Consider the following 22,246-nt stretch of genomic DNA (forward strand, 5'->3'; position numbering starts at 1 on the left):
TGGATGCATGCAGTTGGGCAGTTTCTGCTCCTCAAAACTGGTACTTTAATGTAACAGAGCATAACTTAATGTGGAGTGTCGGAGGGAGGGGGAGAAATATGGTGCTGCACATAACAAGTGTATGGCCACGGATGTATCATAAGACAAGATCAGTAAAGTTATTTTTAGAGTGAGTGGTTTCTGAAGCTGTCACAAGTATTCATAGCGATAAGTGCATCTTTAAATTGAGAGTGATGTGCGTATTTATGCACATGGTACAGCAGCAGCAACTTCATTAATACCCAGGGGCCAGATGCATAAAACTCTGTCTATTCATGATTTAAACTGTATGTACACACAAAGCCAGAAATATGCAGTCGTATTCTTTTTGTCAGATATATAAAGCTGTGCGTATGCATGGTTCTGTTTCATACATCTCAGTGATTGTGGAACTGGGCACATGCACATGAGCCTCGTTTCCACTCCCACAATGAGCCATCAATGGGTGAAGACACATCCTGATCCAGCTGTTTTCATATCAACATGATGCCTGCTCCAGTCTGTACACTCTACTGTTGTGTTTTTTAGATATATATTGTATAGTCTGAATATACGTTCATGTTTCTATCTCCAGTGGATTGGAAATGTGTTTCACTTCTTTAGGGGAGATGTCAATCAAAGACAGTCTATACAGGCCCACACACTGCTAAGTAGAGGTCTAATCAAGCAAAATAGGCAAAAACATCTCTGTGGGTCTATCATTAGGGGCCTTTAAACTGGGAGAAGCAGAAGAATTTAAAAATATATTGTTATGACCCGGCCTAGGAGAAACCCTGGCGCAACATGAAAATGACACTCCCTCTCCCCAGCTCCCAAGAAACAGCAGCAACAAAGGATTTTGCAGCCTTTAAATGTTTATTTCATAGTTGTGGTTTCAGGGTGAGTTAACAGTAAAACAACAAACAAAAGGGAACTAAAGCTAATCAACCTAAAATGACCTATTTAAACATAAAGAAACAAAAATACAAATCACTGACATAACTCCTAACTTAACAGAAACAGGAGGAAAGATATTAAACAAAAATGCCATCCACCCCTACAGAAACTGGGCTGTTAAATATATTTACAAAGTTATTTACAATACTGTACACAGTGGGACAGAGAAGCAGAACAACAACAGCAACAACAATAACAATAGATACATGACTAGCAACAACAAACAGCAGCAACAGCAGGAACCGCAGGAGAAGGACATCCCCATGTCAATGTGGTCCATGGGGTTTCCTGTGGATGAGAAAGCACAAAGAACTCCGGGGAAGAAGTCAAGTTAGTAACATGCATTAATGGTAAATGAATACATACAGATGGAGAGGAGGAGAGGTGGAGGAGGAGAGGTCTAGGCCTATAGCAGCATAACTAAGGGCTGGTCCAAGGCGAGCCTGGTCGGCCCTAACTATAAGCTTTATCAAAAAGGAAAGTTTTAAGCCTACTCCTAAACATAGAGAGGGTGTCTGCACCCCTGGACTGAATCTGGGAGATGGTTCCGCAAGAGAGGAGCCTGATAGCTGAAGGCTCTGCCTCCCATTCTACTTTTACAGACTGTAGGAACCACCAGTAAGCCTGCATTCTGGGAGCGCAGTTTCTGGTGGGGTAATATGGTACTATGAGCTCTCAATAATTACAGAGATCAATGGCATAGAACCAACAGCAAGCGCACCAAAAGTAGTTACAAAAAATGACCAGCAAGTGTTTCACTGTGTTAACCTCCTCATCAATAGGTTTGTACACTCAATGTCTCAAAAAATAAATAGAAATGTGGATATGTTGACAGCTAGACAAAAAACAGGCATCTATAGATAGGCATTTATGCAGTGACTAATCTACACAGACAGTGAACATCATATGAAGCATCAACTATTGTGCAGTAAATCAGTTTGGGACATCTCATCCAGGTAGCATCAGTTAGAATCAAGCTCTCACTGGACAGTGGCCTCCATCAGCTGTGATCATGTGGAGCCACTTGATAACTGGCAAAACACACTCAATGTGTTCTGCAGACCGGTTAGAGATTCATCCTACCTGATAGGAAGGGACTGCTTTACGGCTATCATGGAGATAGGACGAATAATTTCCGCCCACTAATAACTTTGTCGATATACATTTGACATTTGAATATTGTATTGAGATGGACTTGAAAAAGTCCAAACCTATCCTTGAATCTACTTAAATTTTAAGAATGCTACAGGAGGCGTTCAAGTTTGTTTCCCACAATACAATATGTTATGTCAACACTGTACTGAGAGATATTGACATTTCTGTGGGTGTACTGAGAAGTTAGACTGCTGGTCTTGAAGAACTCAGAGACCCCTCGCGCTGATACATCGGAAGACTACGAAGGGCCACAGTGCATCTCATGTTCATGAACATTTTGTTCCTAGACTGAAAATGAAAAAGTAATAATTATTACACAAATAATTATACGTCACACAAACATCAAGCACAAAACAGTGTAACAGTTCGACTAATGTAATTTCCAAAAAAGAATATAATTATGATGGTTCTATTTTTTTAAAACAACCATAGTTGAACTTTTTAGCAATGTTTTATAATGATATTTTCTTTTTATCTTACAATGGTTTGACTGTAAAAATGTAGACAATGTCCAAAGTAAATATCTGTATTTTTAAAATAAATCTCTTTAGAATAACTAAAGGGTTTTTTTTACTGTTATTTGACGGTAAGTGTTTGGCATTTTTTGCAGGCAGACTTTTTACCATTTTTTACAATTTTTTTTTACAGTGTGGCTTCAAAATGGTAGTTCTTACTATTTTCCAGCTGATTGAGCAATTTTCTCCTGTTTGCCCTGAAGAACAAATACATACCTTTAGAAATTCTCTCCACTAGGGGCTATGCCAGGGGCATTTCATGCATTACCAAGTTTTGCAGGACATTGTAGCAAATTTATTCATCTGAAAATGGTTTGTTTGTATTGATATGGATATCCAAGGGTGATATATGTGTGTGTATGGAAAAACTAGTGTGTGTGTGTGTGTGGTAGCAGCTGTGTGTGTTTCTGCATGGTTGTGTATGTGTGTTTAGATGTGTTTGAAAAACTGTATGTGTAAGAGGTTTAGGGCAGAGGATGTGTACATGTGTAATACCAGTAGTGAACCAGGTGTTATATGGGAAGCCAATTAGGGTGAAAACATTGAAATACATGCATATACGCATTGAAAGCATGCACACTGAAAGCATACACACTGAACATTTTCACACCCCACCACCTTCACACACAGCGGGATAAAGACTACTTGTGTGTGTGTGTATCTGAGTGTTAGCCTGTAAAATAATTTCAGTGCATCTGGAAGTTGTAGTGTAACAGGAAGGCAGGTTGAGTTTTAAATCTAGACCTTATGTTATCTTGCATAGATTGGATGCAGTGCACAACACAGATGAAAAAATCATAAATTTCGTCAATATTTGTAGTAACCCATGGCTGATCACAGGCTAAAAGGCCAACTACAATTAATAGTAATAACTGCATCTTCATCTTTGAAAGGACAACACCATAGAGTTATGTAGGTACAGATTGCGCTCTGGATCTAAGCCTTCCTGTTACACTGAAACAACTTCCAGGCCACTGAAAAATATTTATGTGCACACACTCAGACACACACACACATGCGCAGGGGGCTCCATGCCAGACCATTTTCAGTGTATCCAGAAGTTAGTTCATTGCAACAGGAAGGTCTAGATTTAAAACTCAACCTGCCTTCCTCTTACATTACAACAACTTGCAGGTGCACTGAAATTATTTTACATGCACACACCCAGATACACACACACACACAAGTAGATAGGCTACTTGTGTAGCCCTGCTGTGTGTGAAGATGGTGGGTTGTGACAATTTTCAGTGTGTACTGTATGTGCACATTTTTAGTGTGTATGTGCATGTTTTCAATGCATGTGTGCTAGGGGTGTGCCCGTATACAAATACATTATTCAGCAAAGTACAAATAGTGTGTTTTATGAATATGTGTTTCATACAAATATTTTTAAAAATTATCTGTTTTTGGGAAGAAAAAAACCACGTCAAACACCAGTGCGCAGGTCGGTTACATTGCTATCTCCGTCTCTCTTCTCTGCTCTGCTGTTACGTCTATCAGCAGGTCTCAACGAGGGGAGTCTCATCCACCTGCTACATGACGCACATTTCCTAATTTGGAAATCACTCCCAGAGTTGTGGGTGTTCCCCAGCGATAAAGCTGAGCTTCTGACACATGTGAAGTGCTCCCAATGGACTCTCCATAACCTGTTGTTCCCCTTCTCCTTTCCACAAAGTTAAGTTGTAAAAAATAGGCAATAAATAAAAAAGGGCAAAGCAAAAATTGCCTTTGAAGTTCTTCCCTACACATTACACGCTGAGCTGTCTCTGTGTTATGGGTGTATAAATAGGTAGAGGTCTGTCTGTAATGAGGCGATGAGTTAAGTTTTAGCTCAGTAGTCATTGGAGTCATCTATGTTCTGGGAGTCTCCAGTTCAAGATTGGGTGTGGGGATTTCCTTCATAAGGTAGTTTATTCATGACCAGTTATTTTAACTTAAATTTTCTAAAATTAAAAGCATAATAAAAAATAAAACAGGATTTTTAAGCACTTTTATTCAAATACAAATACAAATAATTTTGCTGCCTCAACAAATACAGATACAAATACAAATACTGGGCTCTCTGCACATCCCTGGTGTGTTCACATTGTCAATGTCCATGTGTACATATTTCAGTGTTTTCACCCTGATCGGCCTCCCATACATAGCAGTAGCTTTTCAACACACACACACACACACAGGAGTGGGGAAAGAGAAGTATGGCATTATATTTGTGCCTCATTACTGAGTGTACAATGAGAAATTCTGAATCTATTCTGTGCTCAACAAATATATTTGCATGTTTGATATTATGCACATTCTGTACATGTACACTGTCAAGTTGACGAGTGTGCAGGCACACCAGAGAGAGCACAGAGCCGAGATGCTGAGATGTTGTTGTTTTTTGGAAAAAAAACAGATTTTTATTTACTCAAATTAAACTTTTTTTGTGATATGTGCTCGCAAAAATGTGTTCAAAATGTACCATTGCACGCTGAGGAATGAGGCACAACTATATCCCAACAGAGAAGAGCAAGCATGTACCTTGGAACAATGAATGATACTGATGATTAGACAATAAACACACGATTCAAGTTGAAAGTGGAATTAATAAACTTTTTTCTCGCGTGTGACATTATTGCATTTTTATAGCAGTAGAAGCTCAGGTTCAACAACTAACATTATTGATTGCTTTGTTGTAGACATAACACTGCACTGCATAACAACATGCACAACACCAGGACTACACCTGAATGCTGATTGATGGTATTAGTTACACCTGTCTGACTTTGACAAGTCAAAATATCCACTGTGAAACATGTCTGCTGTTCACTTGACCTCTTACTGTACAAATGTATTACATTTCATAGGTACAAATTTGGCTTGAATACCTGTAATATATTTTTCATTTGGTGATGTGTGAATTTAAACTGGTAGAATTGAGAGACATTAGTAAGGTGAGAAATCACTATCCACATTTTACACTATTACAATCAATTTTATTCTAAATACTATTCTGTTAAAGCAAATGGTATACAAGAAATAAATGTACTTAACTATTTTCTAACAGAAAATTATACAAGGAATATGCAGAAGGACATCAATCAAACTGTGGCCCAGTTTGGATGTCTGTCTGGAGTCTTGACCACTGAACTTCACACTGAACTGACTTTAATTGAAGGCAATTAGTGCTTCAGTGCAGGAGGGTGTGAGGGCTCCAAACACTGTGTGAATGGGACAGCACTTTGTGAAATCATGTGATCTGGAAGGTTTCATATTTCCTATGTATTTAAATTAATGGATAATTTGTATTGTTTGTATTACAGGTGTATTTATATTCATGGCATGAAAACTTTCTTCTTGTTGACTCTGTTCATGTTTTCATGTATCTATGTTTCACACTTCCAGAGTTCCTGTCATCTGTGCAGTTTTATAGGATGAGTGGCTCCATCTAGTGTACATAAGAGGTTTACACGAATGAACATTCAGACTGTTTTTCTGTCAGATTGCCTTTCTGTCTCTCTGATTGCATTTGATTGCAGTCAACCATCTTGAGCTGTCCAATGACATTAAATTGTAATCATCTGGAATCTTTCCCGTCATCACCTTTTACACAACATGATGCGGACACATCATGATGGTCCCAGAATACTGTTCCTGAGAAGCAGTGCATGGCAGCCAGACTTAAGGCCCAAACGGGTCTTTTTTGAAGGGGGTTTGCCAAGAATCTAAAACCCTCTCTCCAACTCTCTTCTTTTCCCCTTTGTGTGCATATCTTGGTTTCTCTTCACTTGATGACCTTCTTGCTTCCATATTTTTATGTCCCTGCTGTTGCAATCTTAAAACTGTAGCAACCCAAGAGCTAACCATTGATTTTTGTATCCTGTTTGTCTATTTGGTGCCAGACAAAACAATATGAATATATGCTTTTTTTACATGGGTTCCAAACAGGGATAAAGTCATTGGGGGAGTGGAGACATATTTTTGGATTGCAAAATAAATCACCCTTTGCCTCTACATCAATGTTTACGTTTTCAGAAAATGTGTGCTAATTAAATTTCTCGCTAAAGCTGATGAGCGATCTCCACTAAAGTGATCACAATTGTAAATTAAATTAGGTGCTTGATTAATTTGCACAGAATAAAGCAGCATCATTCATTAATTTTATTCAAGCAGCATAAAATTAATGTAAATGTAGGCAATCTGTTGATAACTGCCTTTGCATTTTAAATGTGATTTATTATTAAGTTATCATAATTGTCCATCTGTCGAAAATAAATGAAGCTGCATTGATATCACAGAAACAAATGTATTTGGCTGTATGAAAATTAAATCATTGCTGTGCAGTGCTGATGTCTGTTTACTCAGTGTGTATTCTGTTTTCTTTCCAAGAGAGGTGTGAACGTGTGTGTGTGTCTGTGTGTGTTTTTGTTACCTCTTGGTGACTGTTTCCAATATAAACACCGACCTTGTTGGGACCAGTAGTCCTCATGGGCACCAAAGCACCGTCCTAATGAGGCAAAATGTCATTTCTGAGGTCCTGGTTAAGGTTAGGGTTTGGCTGTCCACAATGAATGGAAGTCAATGCAATGTCCTACCAAGGATAGCTATGCAAACTTCTGTGTGTGTGTGTGTGTGTGTGTGTGTGTGTGTGTGTGTGTGTGTGTGTGTGTCTGTGTGTGTGTGTCTGTGTGTGTGTGGGTGGTTAAATTCAATTTCAAAGGTCTCAAAGCCATCACGGGGGAATAACGATGAAACTGAAATGAGACAGGAAGAAAGTGAGAAAGAGAATAAAAGAAAAAGAAAGATGGCCAAGCCTCAATGCTTGTTCCAATTTCCTGAGCAGCCAGTGGCGTCCATCTCTTCTGTCACTCCAGAGATATCTAACATCAATCACACACACATGTATTTTCTACTTTTTTCAACTTTTCCATTTCTGGCAACCTTGCTACACAGACAGACACCTCTTGTCTCACAAATCCAGAATGGTTGGAGAATGACGGACACCAATGAATGGAAGAGGAGGAGTTGATAGAAATGTAATCAAAGAGAGATGGTGGCAAAAAGGCATAGAGAGAAGAAAACTGCACAAATATTGCACATAGTAGAGGATGGAGCAACTTGCCACAGTAATTGAGGCAGAAAACAAAGAAGAGGAAATCGGAGGGAGAGAAAGAAGGAAGCAAGAAAGGAAGGAAATGGATCGTTATTGGAGAGGGGAAAAGTGGAGAAGGAGAAAGATAGTGTGGAGAAGATGGAGAAAGCATAAATGAATGAGAGGACTGAAAGGAAGGAGAATAAGAGTAAAAAAGAAAGTGAAAGCCCTTTTTGCTTTGTGTTGTTTATGGAAAATTCCAAATGAGTGCTGTGCAGTGTTACCTAGACTATCTTTGGCCTTTCAGAGTAACTGATCAATGCATCTGGGATGAAAAGCTGCCGATAACATAATTGAGGGAGACAGAGTCCTCCCTCCCTGCCCTCCTCCATTCCTTTGTGGTTGTTGCTCGTGTTACTCCTCATCCCACCAATCTCGTTACTTCTGATCTTTACGGCAACAAACAGCTGTTAGCCGGAGACACGGTAAAAAGGTTTTGTAGGTATGTGGTAGGTAGGTAGGAAATGAAAATATGCAATACATTTTTTTTTTTTTAAATAATTGGATTTTATGTACCGATCATTTATCAGCATTGTTTGTCACCCACAGAGATTTTGTCATACTTCTCTGTGTGTTATTCTCTCAGTATAGATAATTGATTTCACTAAAAGTTACTCTCACTCTTAACTGAAATCTGTCAATAAATTAAAGGTGCAATCCCAAACATTTGTCCATCTCATCCTCTTGGCTCATCCCACTGCTGAAAGTTGCATAATCCAGTGTTATGCAAAGCACTGCACACCGTTGGCCAGTAGAGGGCAGTGTATGAATGAGAGAAAGAGATGGTACAGTGCAGTACAAGGAGGATGTTACAGCACTACTCATCAGGCAAAGGTGCCCAGTAATCCACCTGCTGATCAATTTTTTTTGTTTTATAAGGTAGAGTTGGTCAGTTGGGAAAACAAGCGAAAAGTGAAAAGTTGTCAAAAAAACAAAAATAGAATAAAAAATATTGTGGCAGATGTGCAGATTGATGGACAGTGTTCATATCTGTAGTTGAGTTAGTGTTATAATCAGTTTGTAGTACTGTTTTCAGATAACAGTCTGTTATCGTATCTATGTAAATTCCCACTTTACTTATTATTTAGTTAAGTGGTGAAACAAGTCACTGTATGTATCTCTGGACTACAGTGAGAGCATCACACAGGTATGATAAGTTGTTGCCCCTGCCTGTGGTCAAATAATAGGTCTAAATAAGACTGTATAGTGAAAACTTAAGTCAATTTAATCTAAAGTGAAGTAAAATCCTCAGATGTATCTTGAATGACATCAGGGGAGTATTCATAACTAAGATTGCTTACAGAACTCTGGCTGATAAAAGCAGGTTTGAGAAATTCCAGTGATTCTACTCAGGAAGGATTTATAGAGGTGTCCTTCCACATATTTAATGCCAAGAGTGTGATTTTTGTTCCAGCTTTAATCCAGAAATAATGAACACAAACACATACACAACAAAAAAACCCCTCAAAAACACATTATAAAACAAAAATGTGAATTTACAATAAAATAGACGCTTTTTCCTGTTTCTTCTTGGGACATTTTCACGGTGTTCATTGATGGGGAAACAATCTTTTTGGTGGAGAGGAGTCACTACTAAATACTTTTGCGGCAACAAAACCAATTTGGATTCTAATAATTAATTACAATGGTGTAGTTCAATTTGGTCATGAATACATTTTGCCTGATATACCTCATCTTATGTTGTAGTCATACAGAATTTCACTTTTAGTAAGAAAGGGGTCAATTTGCTTCCTGTCAGGAACTGATCCCACCTTGCTCACCTCACAGTGTTCACCCTGACTGAGCACAGGTATAACTAATAACAATGACGATGGCATATATTTAGTGTAGTTATGCCAGTAACTGGGCCAGTATGCACAATACCATTTTCCTGGAACTGGCACGCTAACAAAACTCCATTATTTATTATTAGTCATACCCGTGTTTGATAAGTCAAAATGTGACAATGAAATCTGGTCTGACATCAGATAGCAGCTAAATGTAAACAACGATAAAAGTTGTCCCACCCAATACGGGTGTAATGAAAATATGGGTGAGCTGAAGAGATGTCAGTCGCAGTCTGTACACACCCAGACAGTGAACTGTGTAGAGTGGAAGTCTAATCAGCAAAACTTGTGAACACCTGTGTGAGTGGACCAGCTGTACTGAGGCTCACAGATCATATATATATATATTTAATTGCTTTATTCATTTTTAAAGTTTTAATGTTAGTATTTTTACTAGTTTAGTTTTTTTTAATTACTTTTCCTTTTTTTGATCAACATTTTTATCTAAGTAACTTATCTGTGTTTCTTGGTGCTTAGGATATGTTATATGTGTTTTTGCTTGGCGATATAGGTCTCTACTTCAATATCTAAATAAAGGTTGAACGAATGAATGAATGAATGAATATCAGTGCTCTATTCCAAGAGCATATTTGGATAATATGTCTGAGTGTAAATGCAAATGGGTCTTTTTACAACATCAGTCTATGTTAAAGATTTGAGGACATTCTAGGTTTAAAGCCCCCAACACACACCCACAGTACACCATTTCCTTCTCAGGACAGTGTGAGCGTGTACAGACTGTGCTTGTGTAACATCTGTCTCACTTTCCTGCAACGTAAATACTTTTTGCATATAGAGATTGGTGCCATGATGTAATTTCCAGCATAACTCCACCCAACTTCACCCTGAGGATGGTCAGATTAACTGGAAACACTTGAGTGGGTGTGCAGGGTCTTTAACTCAGACACCCTGCAGACATTTCAACTGTATATTTTACTTCACTAAAGAGGTAATATACTTATATCACTACTTATTGAATTAATTTGATTTTTTTCAAGCCTACTTTAAAACAGCATTTCACAAACGTGATGAAAATTGCATATTTGTATTTTTGTTCTTTTTTTGAAGACTCAACCTGAAAACTTAAGTCAGCAGTTTGTGAACATGATCATATATATACCTGCACGTGCTCTATTACTTTATAATATATTAAACATATTTTTTTTTTTTTTTTTTCAATGATATGAAATAGAAACAATAACAGGTAAAACAGCAGTGTACGTTATCTAACATAAATACTCAGATCTGCTTCACTTGTGTAGTTCCGCAGCTCTCGTGCCTCCAGTGACCCACAACACTTTGGATGCTCGTGCACTTCCGGAACTTTCGTAATGGCTTTTTTTTGTGCAGAGCGCAGGGACCAACAGGACCGACCCTCCTCTTTTTAGCAAAAAAAAAAAAACTGATGAATGAGTGAAAGCGGCCAAGCCTGCCCTGCATCTCATTACCACTTCAGAAATAAAAGCTTTTTGCTTTGGAGGGACCCACAGCAGAATCGGGACGTAAGGTGAGAAAAATGTTCCGGGTTTTATATCCGCTTGCAAAATGTTTTCTTTCAGTGAAACCTTTTTTTTTCTCTGTTCGCATCTCTTGGTGCGAGAGTGCGGAGCGTCAGTTTGGGTCCAGACAATAGAGGAGCATGCTGCACTCGTGCAGCTCTGTCTGCATTGCTGTTGCAGCCTCCTTCCGTGTTATGAAACAAGCAAAGCACGCTGCTTTCTTTCTCTTTTTTTTCCTCCATAACAATCCCTCGGAACAAGCCGTATCCGCGCCAGAGATGAAACCAGCGGGACACATGAGCAGAGAGAGTTGACACATCTGCGGTTAAATAGCCTCGCGGAGCCACTCATTTGTGGCTGTGTTACCTAACAGGCAGTTAGGCTATAAGGGCACGCCAAAAAAGGAAGTGGCTTATATAAAGAGTTATGCAAATTGATGCTTAAATGTCAACTTTGCCTTTCCATAAACACTTACAGGATATGACCAGTGATATGTTTGTGGCTGAACCCCGTAAAGTTGTTTTCAGTTGTCAGTGAACTTTTTGTGCAGGGGGACAGAGTCAGATATAGTCCATGTTTTGCAGTAGAGGAGCTCAGAGGTTAAAGAACAGCCAGGGAGCCTCAGGGTGACTCACGGCTCTGTATGGCACTTTTGTATTTCCAGGCATCCAGCTGAAAATAAAAATCTGGCATGATTTGCAGTGAGTGCAGCTGTAGAATCAGCTGTAATCGCAAACATCAGAGATTTCAAGCTGGTAACCGCAGGAGGTGGGAGGGTTAATAACTTGAAGCCCTGCTAGTAGATTCTGTTTCCTGTGTACACTCACTTTCAGGAGAAAATGTTCACTGTTGCAGGTTTTGACAGAGGTGATCATATGTGACAGAGAAAATGGTACTGAAAAGGTGACAGGTGTGTGTGTGTACCTCTCCTAATGCTTGACAACAAATAACACACCAGAGCTGTAGACTTGGGACTTAACACCTGGTGGCATAACGTCTTAGCCATGCAGTATTACTTTGTCGTCTGATTAAGAAGTTGAATTTGGGTAACATTTTGCATTCAGGCTACCAGAACAAGCTCATGTTTATTTGTTTGTGAGATTGAAGGAATAAAAACTTGGTCGCATTCTGTTTTCAGACTGTACGATATCAATTTGAGGTATGTTAAGGTCAATGTGCCGCTCTTATGCTTTGAAAATGCAAAGTCACACAAATCTCATTTTCATTTAGCCTCCATCATTTTGTTTTGTGTGTGCCATGGATGTATTAAGGTCTTTTTTCGTGAAACCTTATTAAAAAAATGTCACAAAATGTCACACTGCATTCTTCATCATTTCATATCGTACTCTGATTGGTTGTTTTGTAGATGTGGGTCGTAGCAGCAGTCGCGTTGTGAGAAATTGCTCCTAAATTTCTGTTGTTGTCAGAATTTTGCCTCAGGCTGTCTTTTGATCTCCAAAGCTCCACATCAGTCATCGGTGGACGTGTCTCACAGATCTAGGACCACCTGGTTTGAAAAATTTCACCACGTTTCTCTCACGATTGTCAACTTTTGTCTCACACAGTCCAGAAGTATAACTGTGTAAAAGAGACATTACAAGAACACTTAAATGTGACTGAGCCATCGTTGATGTCATTAGTTTCTGGTTTAAACAGAATAGCTGTAGTGAAAAAGGGTGTATTAGCTGAGAATTCAATGTTTCCCACAGAAGGAGGTTGGGAAACACACACACAGGCTAACATGCTAACCGGCTCAGAAAGCTGTCCAGAGTTGGACTTGTTTGGTTTTTGCGCACTTTGTACCTTTTTTTTTTTTCAACTCTTGTCCCAAATTCAAAATTATCTTTGGTTTTACTGGTGGACACAAACCAATGCTAAAGGTGCATGCCACCACCTACTGTAAGGTGTGTAACATCATGCTTGCAAGATCACAAGTATAGCTCCTGTCTGGTTGATTGACACTTGAACTGCTCAGGCTTTTTCTTCTGTACCCACTTTCCCTCATGTACTGTATCTTGACTAGTGATTACCTCATTTCCCACACTGCTCTTTTTACAAGATTTGAAGAAGGTCGAGAGCTAGTCACAAGCATTAGGAGAGAAATACTGAGAGGTAAAGCGCTGAAGAGAGAAAGGTGTTCAGGTTGAGCAAAAGGGGAAAAAAAGCAACATTTGTAGCTGCAGTGCATTCTGGTCAGTTGAGGTTGCTGCGGGTGTTGCCTCTTGTACTGTGGATTTCTGTCTGTATGAGTGTATGTGTGTAAAACGGCAGCTCAGACAGAAGACCTTGCAGTTCGATATCAAGGGATCTGCAAAAAAATGCTGACATTTAGTGTAGAAATTTTAGGTAATTGTTGTTTTGTTTTTTTCCTGAAGCTGCAAAGGAAACACGTCATCTGTAATCTCTGGCGAGTTATCTATGAGAGAATGAAACATACACAATGAAATAACTAAATAAAAGCTGCTATTTCCTAAATGTCCTTAATATATGTAAAACTTTTTAACTTCAGGCTGTGCTCTCCTTGAATTACTGGCTGTGATTTGGTGAAGCTGTATCAAATAATGTAGCTTTCTTTGTTGCTGTCGGTCTTTTTTGGGGGGTTTTGTAACGCTGAACAGCCATTTTTGTTCCAAATCACATACTGTATCAGGTTGAACGACCTGCGGCAGGAAGATTATGTTCTAATAGTCTCAGGCGTTTCTGTGTGCTCCTGCTGTCAGTGTTGATTCAGAGACTTTGTTCTTTTAATCTGACCTTGGATCAGATATCCAGTGAACCACTTCAGCCAGACGCAACCTGAGCCGATGAAACCCTCTCGCTGTCTTTCCTTTTTCTTCTTTCTTTCTTTTTTTTCTTGAACTTTCATTTTTTTAGGCAACCTCCAACAGAACAGCGGAAGAAAAGATCTTGCATGCATAAAGTGTAGAATTAGTTTACTTTTGCCATTTGTGAGAGGTTTATTTGTGCTTGTTTGCATCTGTGTCTTCTTGAGTGAAGGTCAGTCTGTCTTTAAGAATCTTAAACCATAACTGAATGTCAAAGGTTGTTTTTTTTTGTTGTTTTTTTTCCATTTCATTGTCGTGGTGGAGGTAGAGTATATGTGCTGTTGTGAAGGTTACAATATGTTTGCTCATTGAAAACATTTTTCAGAGTACATGTGTGTCTAGTTTAAAGATTTACATTCAAGTGTCACATTTAATTACATTTATCTGGTGCAAACTCTCAAATCAAAAGCAAAGTTGTCATTCCTGATTATGTTGATGTTCTGTTGTTTCTCATTTGGTTATCTATGCATTTTCCAAAAATGATAATTCAGTTAAAGAACGCTGAGGAAAATTACAATGTTTACAGATTTGCTTTAACTTGATAGGTAGCTGGTTTTGAACACTGGCCAAGATTAGTTTTGTTTGAATTTTAGACCCGTTTAGACCAGATTATCTCTGTAATTTCGGAAAGATGATCTGTGGGCGCTTCTATGGCGCTCTCCTTTTCATCACTCCCTTCACCCTTACATCACTCCTTCGATCTGTTCCTACTAACGAGCTCAGCGGGTGGCTGAGTACAGGAACAGAGCGCTCAAAACAGCACAGGAGTGATGGAAGGATGGAGGGAGGGAGGGAGGGAGGGAGGAGGATGTCTACTGCTGGTCTGCTTGACATTTATGCACATTAACAGCAGTCGTACATCAGATGAGATTTCATCTGTTTGTCTATGAGAGGGGAGGAACAGCATGTGTGCAGCATGGGTGGCGATGTCAATCAGACACGCTGTGTGACGGGCAAAAGTTGAAACTACTAGTAAGTAAATGATGACAATATTTAGTTCTCACACTTGAGTAAAGAAAGCTGTTTCTAAGATTTTTATCTCTAGTCTGACGTTGAATGGAAAATGGACATTACAGCAAACACAGTAATGGAGGAAAATGCTCTACTTAAGCTTTTGTTGGCGTTAACAAGTCATGCAACAGTTAGCCTGCGAGCCTAAACATCCCATTACTTTCAAATAGCTCTAGCCATGTAGTATACAAAAGAAAACACAGTGTCAATGGTTTGGTTTTCAGACACACGAAAAGGTTATTTAACAATTATATTAAGTTAAAATCAAGAGGAAAGTGAATAAAGAATGGAGGAAATTAGACAATGCAAAATAGTCTGTGTGAAACCAACTTGATTGACTCAAATGATGTCTAATGTTGGTGCAACTTGATCCAAAATGAAGTGATTATGTTTGATGTGCATGTACTCTATCTAGGGATATATAAAAGTCTTTATTAATTCTGGAGTAACACTAATGCCGTTTGGTGATTTGTGTGTTCATCTTAAAGTCCTGATGGGGTTTGCAAGATAATATTAAATATGCAACATGCACCTTGTATTAAAATGAAAGCTGTAAACAGAGAAAATCTTAACAAAAAGCGTTTGAAGGAAGCCTCGGGTAGAGTGGGGAAAGAGCTGATGGGTCAGCTCTGGGGAAAAAAAAAAAGATTGTGAAACAACAAGCCAGTGCAAATTACTGCATGTAAAATATTTGCCTTGGGGTTGTAGATGTGTCTCAGAATAAGAATTATGTAACAGCGATTACATTCTGAACATTTTTGTGCAGGATATGATGTCTGTCAAAGACAAAGTAGATGAACTTAATTAATATTTGTCCTCATATCATTAAATAAAACATTTAGATTGAGATAAATGTAGCTGTAAATTATGAGTCTTAATCTAGAGTGTCAGGGAAGAAGAAGATAATGACTCCCTTTCACTGGTAGATGATGAAAAAAGGGATTGGAAGACCAGCTCTCGCTGACCCACGCTGCTTCTCAAAGCTCATTGAAAACCAAAACAGCAGGTGAAGGATGGAAGCGTTGTCGTCTTTTTGACCTACACTACTTGAAAACAGCAAGGGGGAGAGTAATGGATGCTGGGCAGAGTGATCTTACTGACATCCACCGCTCATACTCAGAGATGAGTGAAACATCACAGCAGGGAGTTAAGATTCAAGGAGAGATTTAGTGACAGTTACTCTCTCTTCCTTACTGCCAGAGAGTTTAAATCACCGAAGCAGAATGAGTGAAAGAATGTAGGGCAACTGAGACTCTGACCTCCACTGCTTCTCATGTTTTAGTAATTCTTTAAAACAACATGTAGGGAGCGGATGGACTGCTGTGTGTCTGACTTGCCATACCTCGTTTGTCAACTTACTGTAACTTCTTTAATCTTTTAAATATTTAACAAGGAGAGGAATGAGGAGGGATCTGGTCAGGAGTGTCTAGTTTTTTTGTCTCATGGCGTGACACCGGTCTCGTCAAGAGAGAGGAGATACAGAATTTGGGAAAAGATTGAATCCCTGTCTCTGTGATTCATCTTGTTATAGTCATGAAGCTATAAAGATAAAGGGATGGATGCTATCTGGCTTTCAGCATTGAACTGCTGTATGGTATAATTGTCTAAAACTGGAGGTGGAAGGATAGATCTCTGGCTGTTCAGCTCTCTCTTCTGTTCATGTTTGATGACCATGAAACAGTCAGCAATCAAAGCAAAGTTGGATGAAAGGATGGAAGCGATAACAGCAGCAGGGTGTCTCAGTCGTCACAGGAACGGTCTCACAAGTGAAAGGTCGCAGACTCACAGACGGTTCACGTCCCTGACACAGTGTCTGTAAGTGTGACATTTGGTTTGTTGTATTGGAGCGAATTACAGTAAATAATATTTTCTGTACACTTTGAGGATGTAATATTAGAAACATCATGTACAGGTGCACCTCATGAACTGGTAACTCAGTTTATCTTCTGCACTTTTTAAATGACAGGCGATTTTGTAAGCTATTAGAAAGAGCTATTAGAAAAGTAGTTGTAAAGTTGAAAATAGGGCTTTAACTATTGATTATTTTCATTATTGAGTAACGTATAGATTATATTTTTCTTAATCACTTTTAGATTGTAATTTTTCAAGTTACCAGAACACAAAGTGAAGACGTAGGCAAAGTGGTGCTTTGAGCTAAATGCTAATGCTAGCCTGCTCACAATTACAATGCTAACATGCTGATGTTTAGCAGCTAATGTTGACCCTGGTCTTAGTTTAGTGTGCTTGCATGCTAACATGCTAATTAGCACAAAAGGCAAAGTACAGCTAAAAGTGCTGCTAAAAGATGCAAAGAGCTGATTTTCAGTGGGTTCAGCAGCACTAACGGTCCTCTCACATTACAGGTAACATTTAATCTGATTTAACGTTAAAGTCATTAGTATCACTTAATGGAGCTTCAGTTTTCTGACGATCGTTGATTCAATGAATGCATTTGTTTTCTGCTAACACGATGAAGTCAGGGTGAAGGCTGATCAACCCGCCTTTCTTTACAAAGAAGTAGAAGCAATTAATAGCACAAGTATTGTGAAGTTATCAGATAACGTGTGTACTGTTCAATCAGCAACAGTAAAATAAATGCATTTATCTCTGAAAGCACGTATGCAGAGATGAGTGTTATAGCTCAAGGCCGTGTGTGGGCTGATAGCTGCAGTAAGGTAAAAGACTGAGCGTATGGTTGCCTTTTTTTTTTTTTTTTGCCTCACAACTGTTTTGCCTTTCATAGAAAACCTCTACTGAGTCAGTGCTGTGAAAAAATCCCTCATACTGCTGATACACTCCCTTCATGCTTCATCCTGCAGGGAATATCTAAACTTTTAATGATTTAACGTTGTCTCTCTCAGTCTGTGCTCGCTCGTAAGTTCTCCCCCCAGAGTCGAGACTATTATTGATGAGCGCAAGCCTGTTTGGATTTGTCAGATTTTTAGTGCTACGTCTCTGAGAAGAGGGAGTGTCTCTCTCTCTCTCTCTTTATGTGTGTGTGTGTGTTTCATTTTCGAGAAATCAGTTTTTTTTTCTCCCATCAGCTTGGTATGAAAAATGACTCTATATACTACGATACCCATTATTGATCAGTCTGCTGAGGATTTTCTTGATATATTGTGAAATGTCAAAAAACACCCATGACAATTTCTCAGGGCCCAAGGTGACATCTTCAAATGTCTGTTTTGTAAAACCCTAAAATATTCAATTTACTATCATATATGACAAAGAAAAGCAGTGAAACCACATATTTGTGAAGCTGGTGAACCAGGGAATGTTTGGCATTTTTGCTTGAAAAATGATTGAAAAGATTGATTATCAAAATAGTTGCCAATGAATTAGTTGATTGACTATTTTTTTCTGCCCTTTTTTACTAAGTTAAGATCAGCGGCAAGGTACTGTGTTGTGTTAGTGGGGGTCCACTCAAATATAGAGGGATGATTGCGTTGTTATGTGTGTGTGTGTGTGTGTGTGTGTTATTTGCTTAACCTAATAGCTCTTTAGGAGTGTGCGTTACTGTTTAGCAGCTCTGTCTCTGAAAGTTGCATAACTGGTCTGTGTGTGTATGTGTGTGTGTGTGTGTGTTTTCAGGTCATGTGAATTGATTTCTTGAATGTGTGTCACAACTGTAAACTGAATATTCTCGATTCTAGTGTGTGTGTGTGTCTGGATTACAGTTACAGTTGTTAGTCTTGATGTTTCTCATTTGTTAACCAGTAAACTCAGATAAGCTGGGCTCTCTCTCGTGTGTGTGTGTGTGTGTGTACACCTGTTATTGTATATTATCATTAGTCATTTGTTGATCAGTATCCATGGCTGACCTCGTGCTCAACTGTTAATCTTCATCTCTGTGTCTCATCTAAATTATAGCACTGTGCTTGTGTGTGTGTGTGTGTGTGTGTGTGTGTGTCTGTGTGTGTCTGTGTGTGTGTGCGTGTACACACCCGACCCCATGTTGTTATTCTTGTCTGAACTCATTTGTCGGGCTGACAGTAATGTCCAGTCAGAGTGAGTGTCTGTCATGTTTGTCCCTGTCTAAATAACAGGATGTGTATTTTTTTGAGGATGACTTAGTAGCCTCAACAAGTAGTACTGCAATTAACGGTTATTTCATTATCAATTAATCTGGTGATTATTTTATCGATTTATCACTGAATTTGTCTTTGAATTGTCAGATAAAAGTGAAAATGTCCACTATAACTTACCACAGCTGAAGGAGATGTATCCAGATGTTTTAGTTTTCTCCGATCTCCAGTTGTCCAAAACTCAAAGATATGCAGTTTACTATCATATACGACAGAGAAAAGCAGCAAATTCTCACATGTAGCATTTTAGCTTGAAAAATGACTAAAACGATTAATCAATCAAAATTGTTGCTGATTCATTTTCTTTCAATCGACTAATCAATAAGTTGACTAATCAGCATGACAAGCTTTTATCTATGATGTGTGAAACCAACCTGTATGCTGTATAGATCAAAAACAAAAAAGTATTTGTCTGGTCATTGATTCATGTGGAAACCAACACGATCGAGTTGTTATGGTGATTATTTTGTAACAGCAGCCGAACCGACTGGACACAAGGTTGAGCAGCAGGTAAATATGAAATCTGTCCTCATGACAAAAGTATGAAATAGGTGTCAGAAGACGTGTTTGATCCCAGAATGTTTTATTTTCATGTGAGCTTCAGTTGCAGCGCAGCACTGGAGTCATTGCAGGTGGCTTTAATGCCACAGCAAACACATGCCGCCTCCGCATGTGTTGACATATTTGTGTACTTACCGTGTGATGGCTCCAAAGCTTTTTACTTCTTACTTGCATCCTCATGAGTAGCTCAGATAACTGCTGAGTCTTACTAATCTGCTATTTAGCTCTGCAGACTTTGTTTTTGTCCTATTAATGATTAAGCTCAGGGGTCAGAAAGGGTCAATGTGAATACACAAAACACGGTTTCAGTAATGAGGAAGCTAATACTTAAAATATTAATGAATGAAGACTTAATACTTAAATCTTTTAATTGCAAAATATAACTGTCAATATACACGTACGAGTGCATTTGATGATATTTTAATTATTCAGTTAATCTGTTGATTATTTTTTCGATATTGATTTCTTCTATAAAATGTCAGAAAATAGTGAAATATGCCATCATAGTTTCAAGGTGACTCATTGTTTGTTTTGTCCAACCAAAAGTCCAAAACACAAAGAGATTCAGTTTACCATGATACATGAGAGAAAAGCTGCAAATCACTAAATTTGAGAAGCTGGACGCAGCGAACGAGGCCGTAGACGGGGAACATTAGATACCCAAAAATGACACATTGGTTAATGAAAGATTGAGCTCAGGAGCAAATTAACACACCATCAACATATTAACTGTTGAATGATCCCAATTAGCTTCTTTTGGTTCAGCAGCAGTTCTGTTGACATAATCTGTCTTCCACATTGTGCTTGGTTTTCCGTGATGGATCTCCTTTTTTTTTTTTCTTTCTTTGGCGCTCTGTCTTAATGTTTTTAATACGTCTGATAGACCTGAGAGGGGAGATGGAAGTTGGCAGAGACAGATGGGAAAATGGAAGATTGGATTTCTTTTAATAAACATTTGTTGGAGCTTTTTGTGGTTGTAAAAAAAGAATCTGTCTAGGATCTTGATAGTGGAATGAAATTGTACCTGTCGAGAAAAATGACTAAAGCACATAATTCATTCAATTTGTAGAGCATTTTCTTCAAATAGAGACTTACATTTCACGTTTCACCTGAACTCTTCCGTTTCAGTCCAATCATCTCCTCTTCACACTGAGGCCGTCACTAGTGGTTTGTGTTTTTTTTTTTTAAAGCCGCTTCCTGTTGTGGCCGAGGTTTGAGGTAGCATACATAGGTTGAGCACAGGAGGACCCTTCCCCTCCAGTGTTCCCGTGTGAACCCTAAACAACCCCAGTGAACCCAGTAAACCCTCTCTGATTGGCTGAAGAGCAGCCAGTAGCATCCAGTCAGAGATCATCTTGGCTCACTGATCTCAGATCCCTCCCCCGCTGCTTCTCGACCCCTCCTCATTCAACTGAATGGACTCACAGAGTATTGATCAAGTGTGTGAGCGCCTGCGTTCCTTAGATGGTCATTCTCCTCTTATGATGCAATGCAGATTTCAGAACAAAATGAGCGCAGTGTTTTGACCTACATTTATCAGTAACATGAATAAATTAGAAGAATTTCTAGGTTTCTAAAATCTTGGAATAAAGACTATGATCAGTGGTGGGTGGGGCTTCTTTCTTCTCTCTCATTGGGTTTTTTTTTTTTTTTTTTTTTTTTTGTGAAATTGAGCTCAGATGCTGCAGGTCAAAAGGAGGTGGGCGGGGATTAGATATGACACCCAGGTGGGGTTGTCCCGAGGGTTTATCTGTTTAAAAATATCCTCTGAAGCGAGTCGGTGCAGGTCAGCATTGTTCACTGATCCAGGTCAGTCATTTGTGTCTGTGTGTGTGTGTGTGTGACCTCTTAGCATTAAATGCAGGCTAATCCTGAGTAAACTCGTAGGTGTTATAGGTATTTACAGGTTCAAAGACAGAATTAGAAAACGTGTGTCTGAGCAGCTTCAGGGCCAAATTAGAATCAACAGGCTGCAGATGTTGCAAGAATATTTTACAGGTCAGGTACTTTTAGCTTGGCTTTGGCCAAATTTAGATGAACTAGGGGTCGTGGTTATTCGAATGTGTGTTCTTTAACATAATACAAACAAAAGCATATTGACAACTAACACAGTGTGGTGGTTAGAAAAAATTTAAGTCTATTTTTTAAATGTCAGTTAGCAGTGAAACAATTTAACAATTTATTAATCGATCAGTTTCATTTGCAGAAAATTAGTTTACAGCAGTAATCAGCTTATTAAATATGCAATAACTGAGGCCACTTTGGGGCCTCAGAGGAACAACATGGATGTTTAATCACATTTTAAGCTGATGTGGTGAACTTGTTAGCATGAGTTGGCCCTTAAAACATCCAGCAGCTACGAAGCAACGTTAGCATTTATTTTGTCTTGTTTGTGTCGAAATGTTTGTTGGTTTGTTTAATATTCATTGTCCTGTTAACTCTAGTTTGGTCTCTACCAAATCTTGAGGGAAATATTTGTCTCTTAAGTTGCTAAATGCTCCACTGTGTTCACCAGCTAGTCACTGACTTTCACTGTCTGCGTTTGGTGCCACGTAAAGCTGCAATGATTAATCGATTAGCTGCCAACTATTAAATTAATCGTCAACTATTTCATAATCGATTGATTGTTTTGAGTCGTT

General features: G+C 38.8%; 1 protein-coding gene across 2 annotated transcripts in view; it reads left to right on the forward strand.

The window, feature by feature from the left end:
• The first annotated feature begins 10,856 nt into the window (after positions 1-10,856).
• Positions 10,857-22,246, forward strand: part of LOC121895632 (helicase ARIP4-like) — a 77,043-nt gene continuing 65,653 nt past the window's right edge. Inside the window, exon 1 of one of the 2 annotated variants that reach the window (XM_042408991.1) lies at positions 10,857-11,133. The gene's annotated coding sequence lies outside the window, so the exon portion shown is untranslated. Of the gene's footprint in view, positions 11,134-16,697; positions 16,777-22,246 lie in introns of those variants that run through there. The other variant, XM_042408992.1, reaches the window with a different exon arrangement.

Source organism: Thunnus maccoyii, chromosome 4, assembly GCF_910596095.1.
Source record: "Thunnus maccoyii chromosome 4, fThuMac1.1, whole genome shotgun sequence".
NCBI lineage: Eukaryota > Metazoa > Chordata > Actinopteri > Scombriformes > Scombridae > Thunnus > Thunnus maccoyii.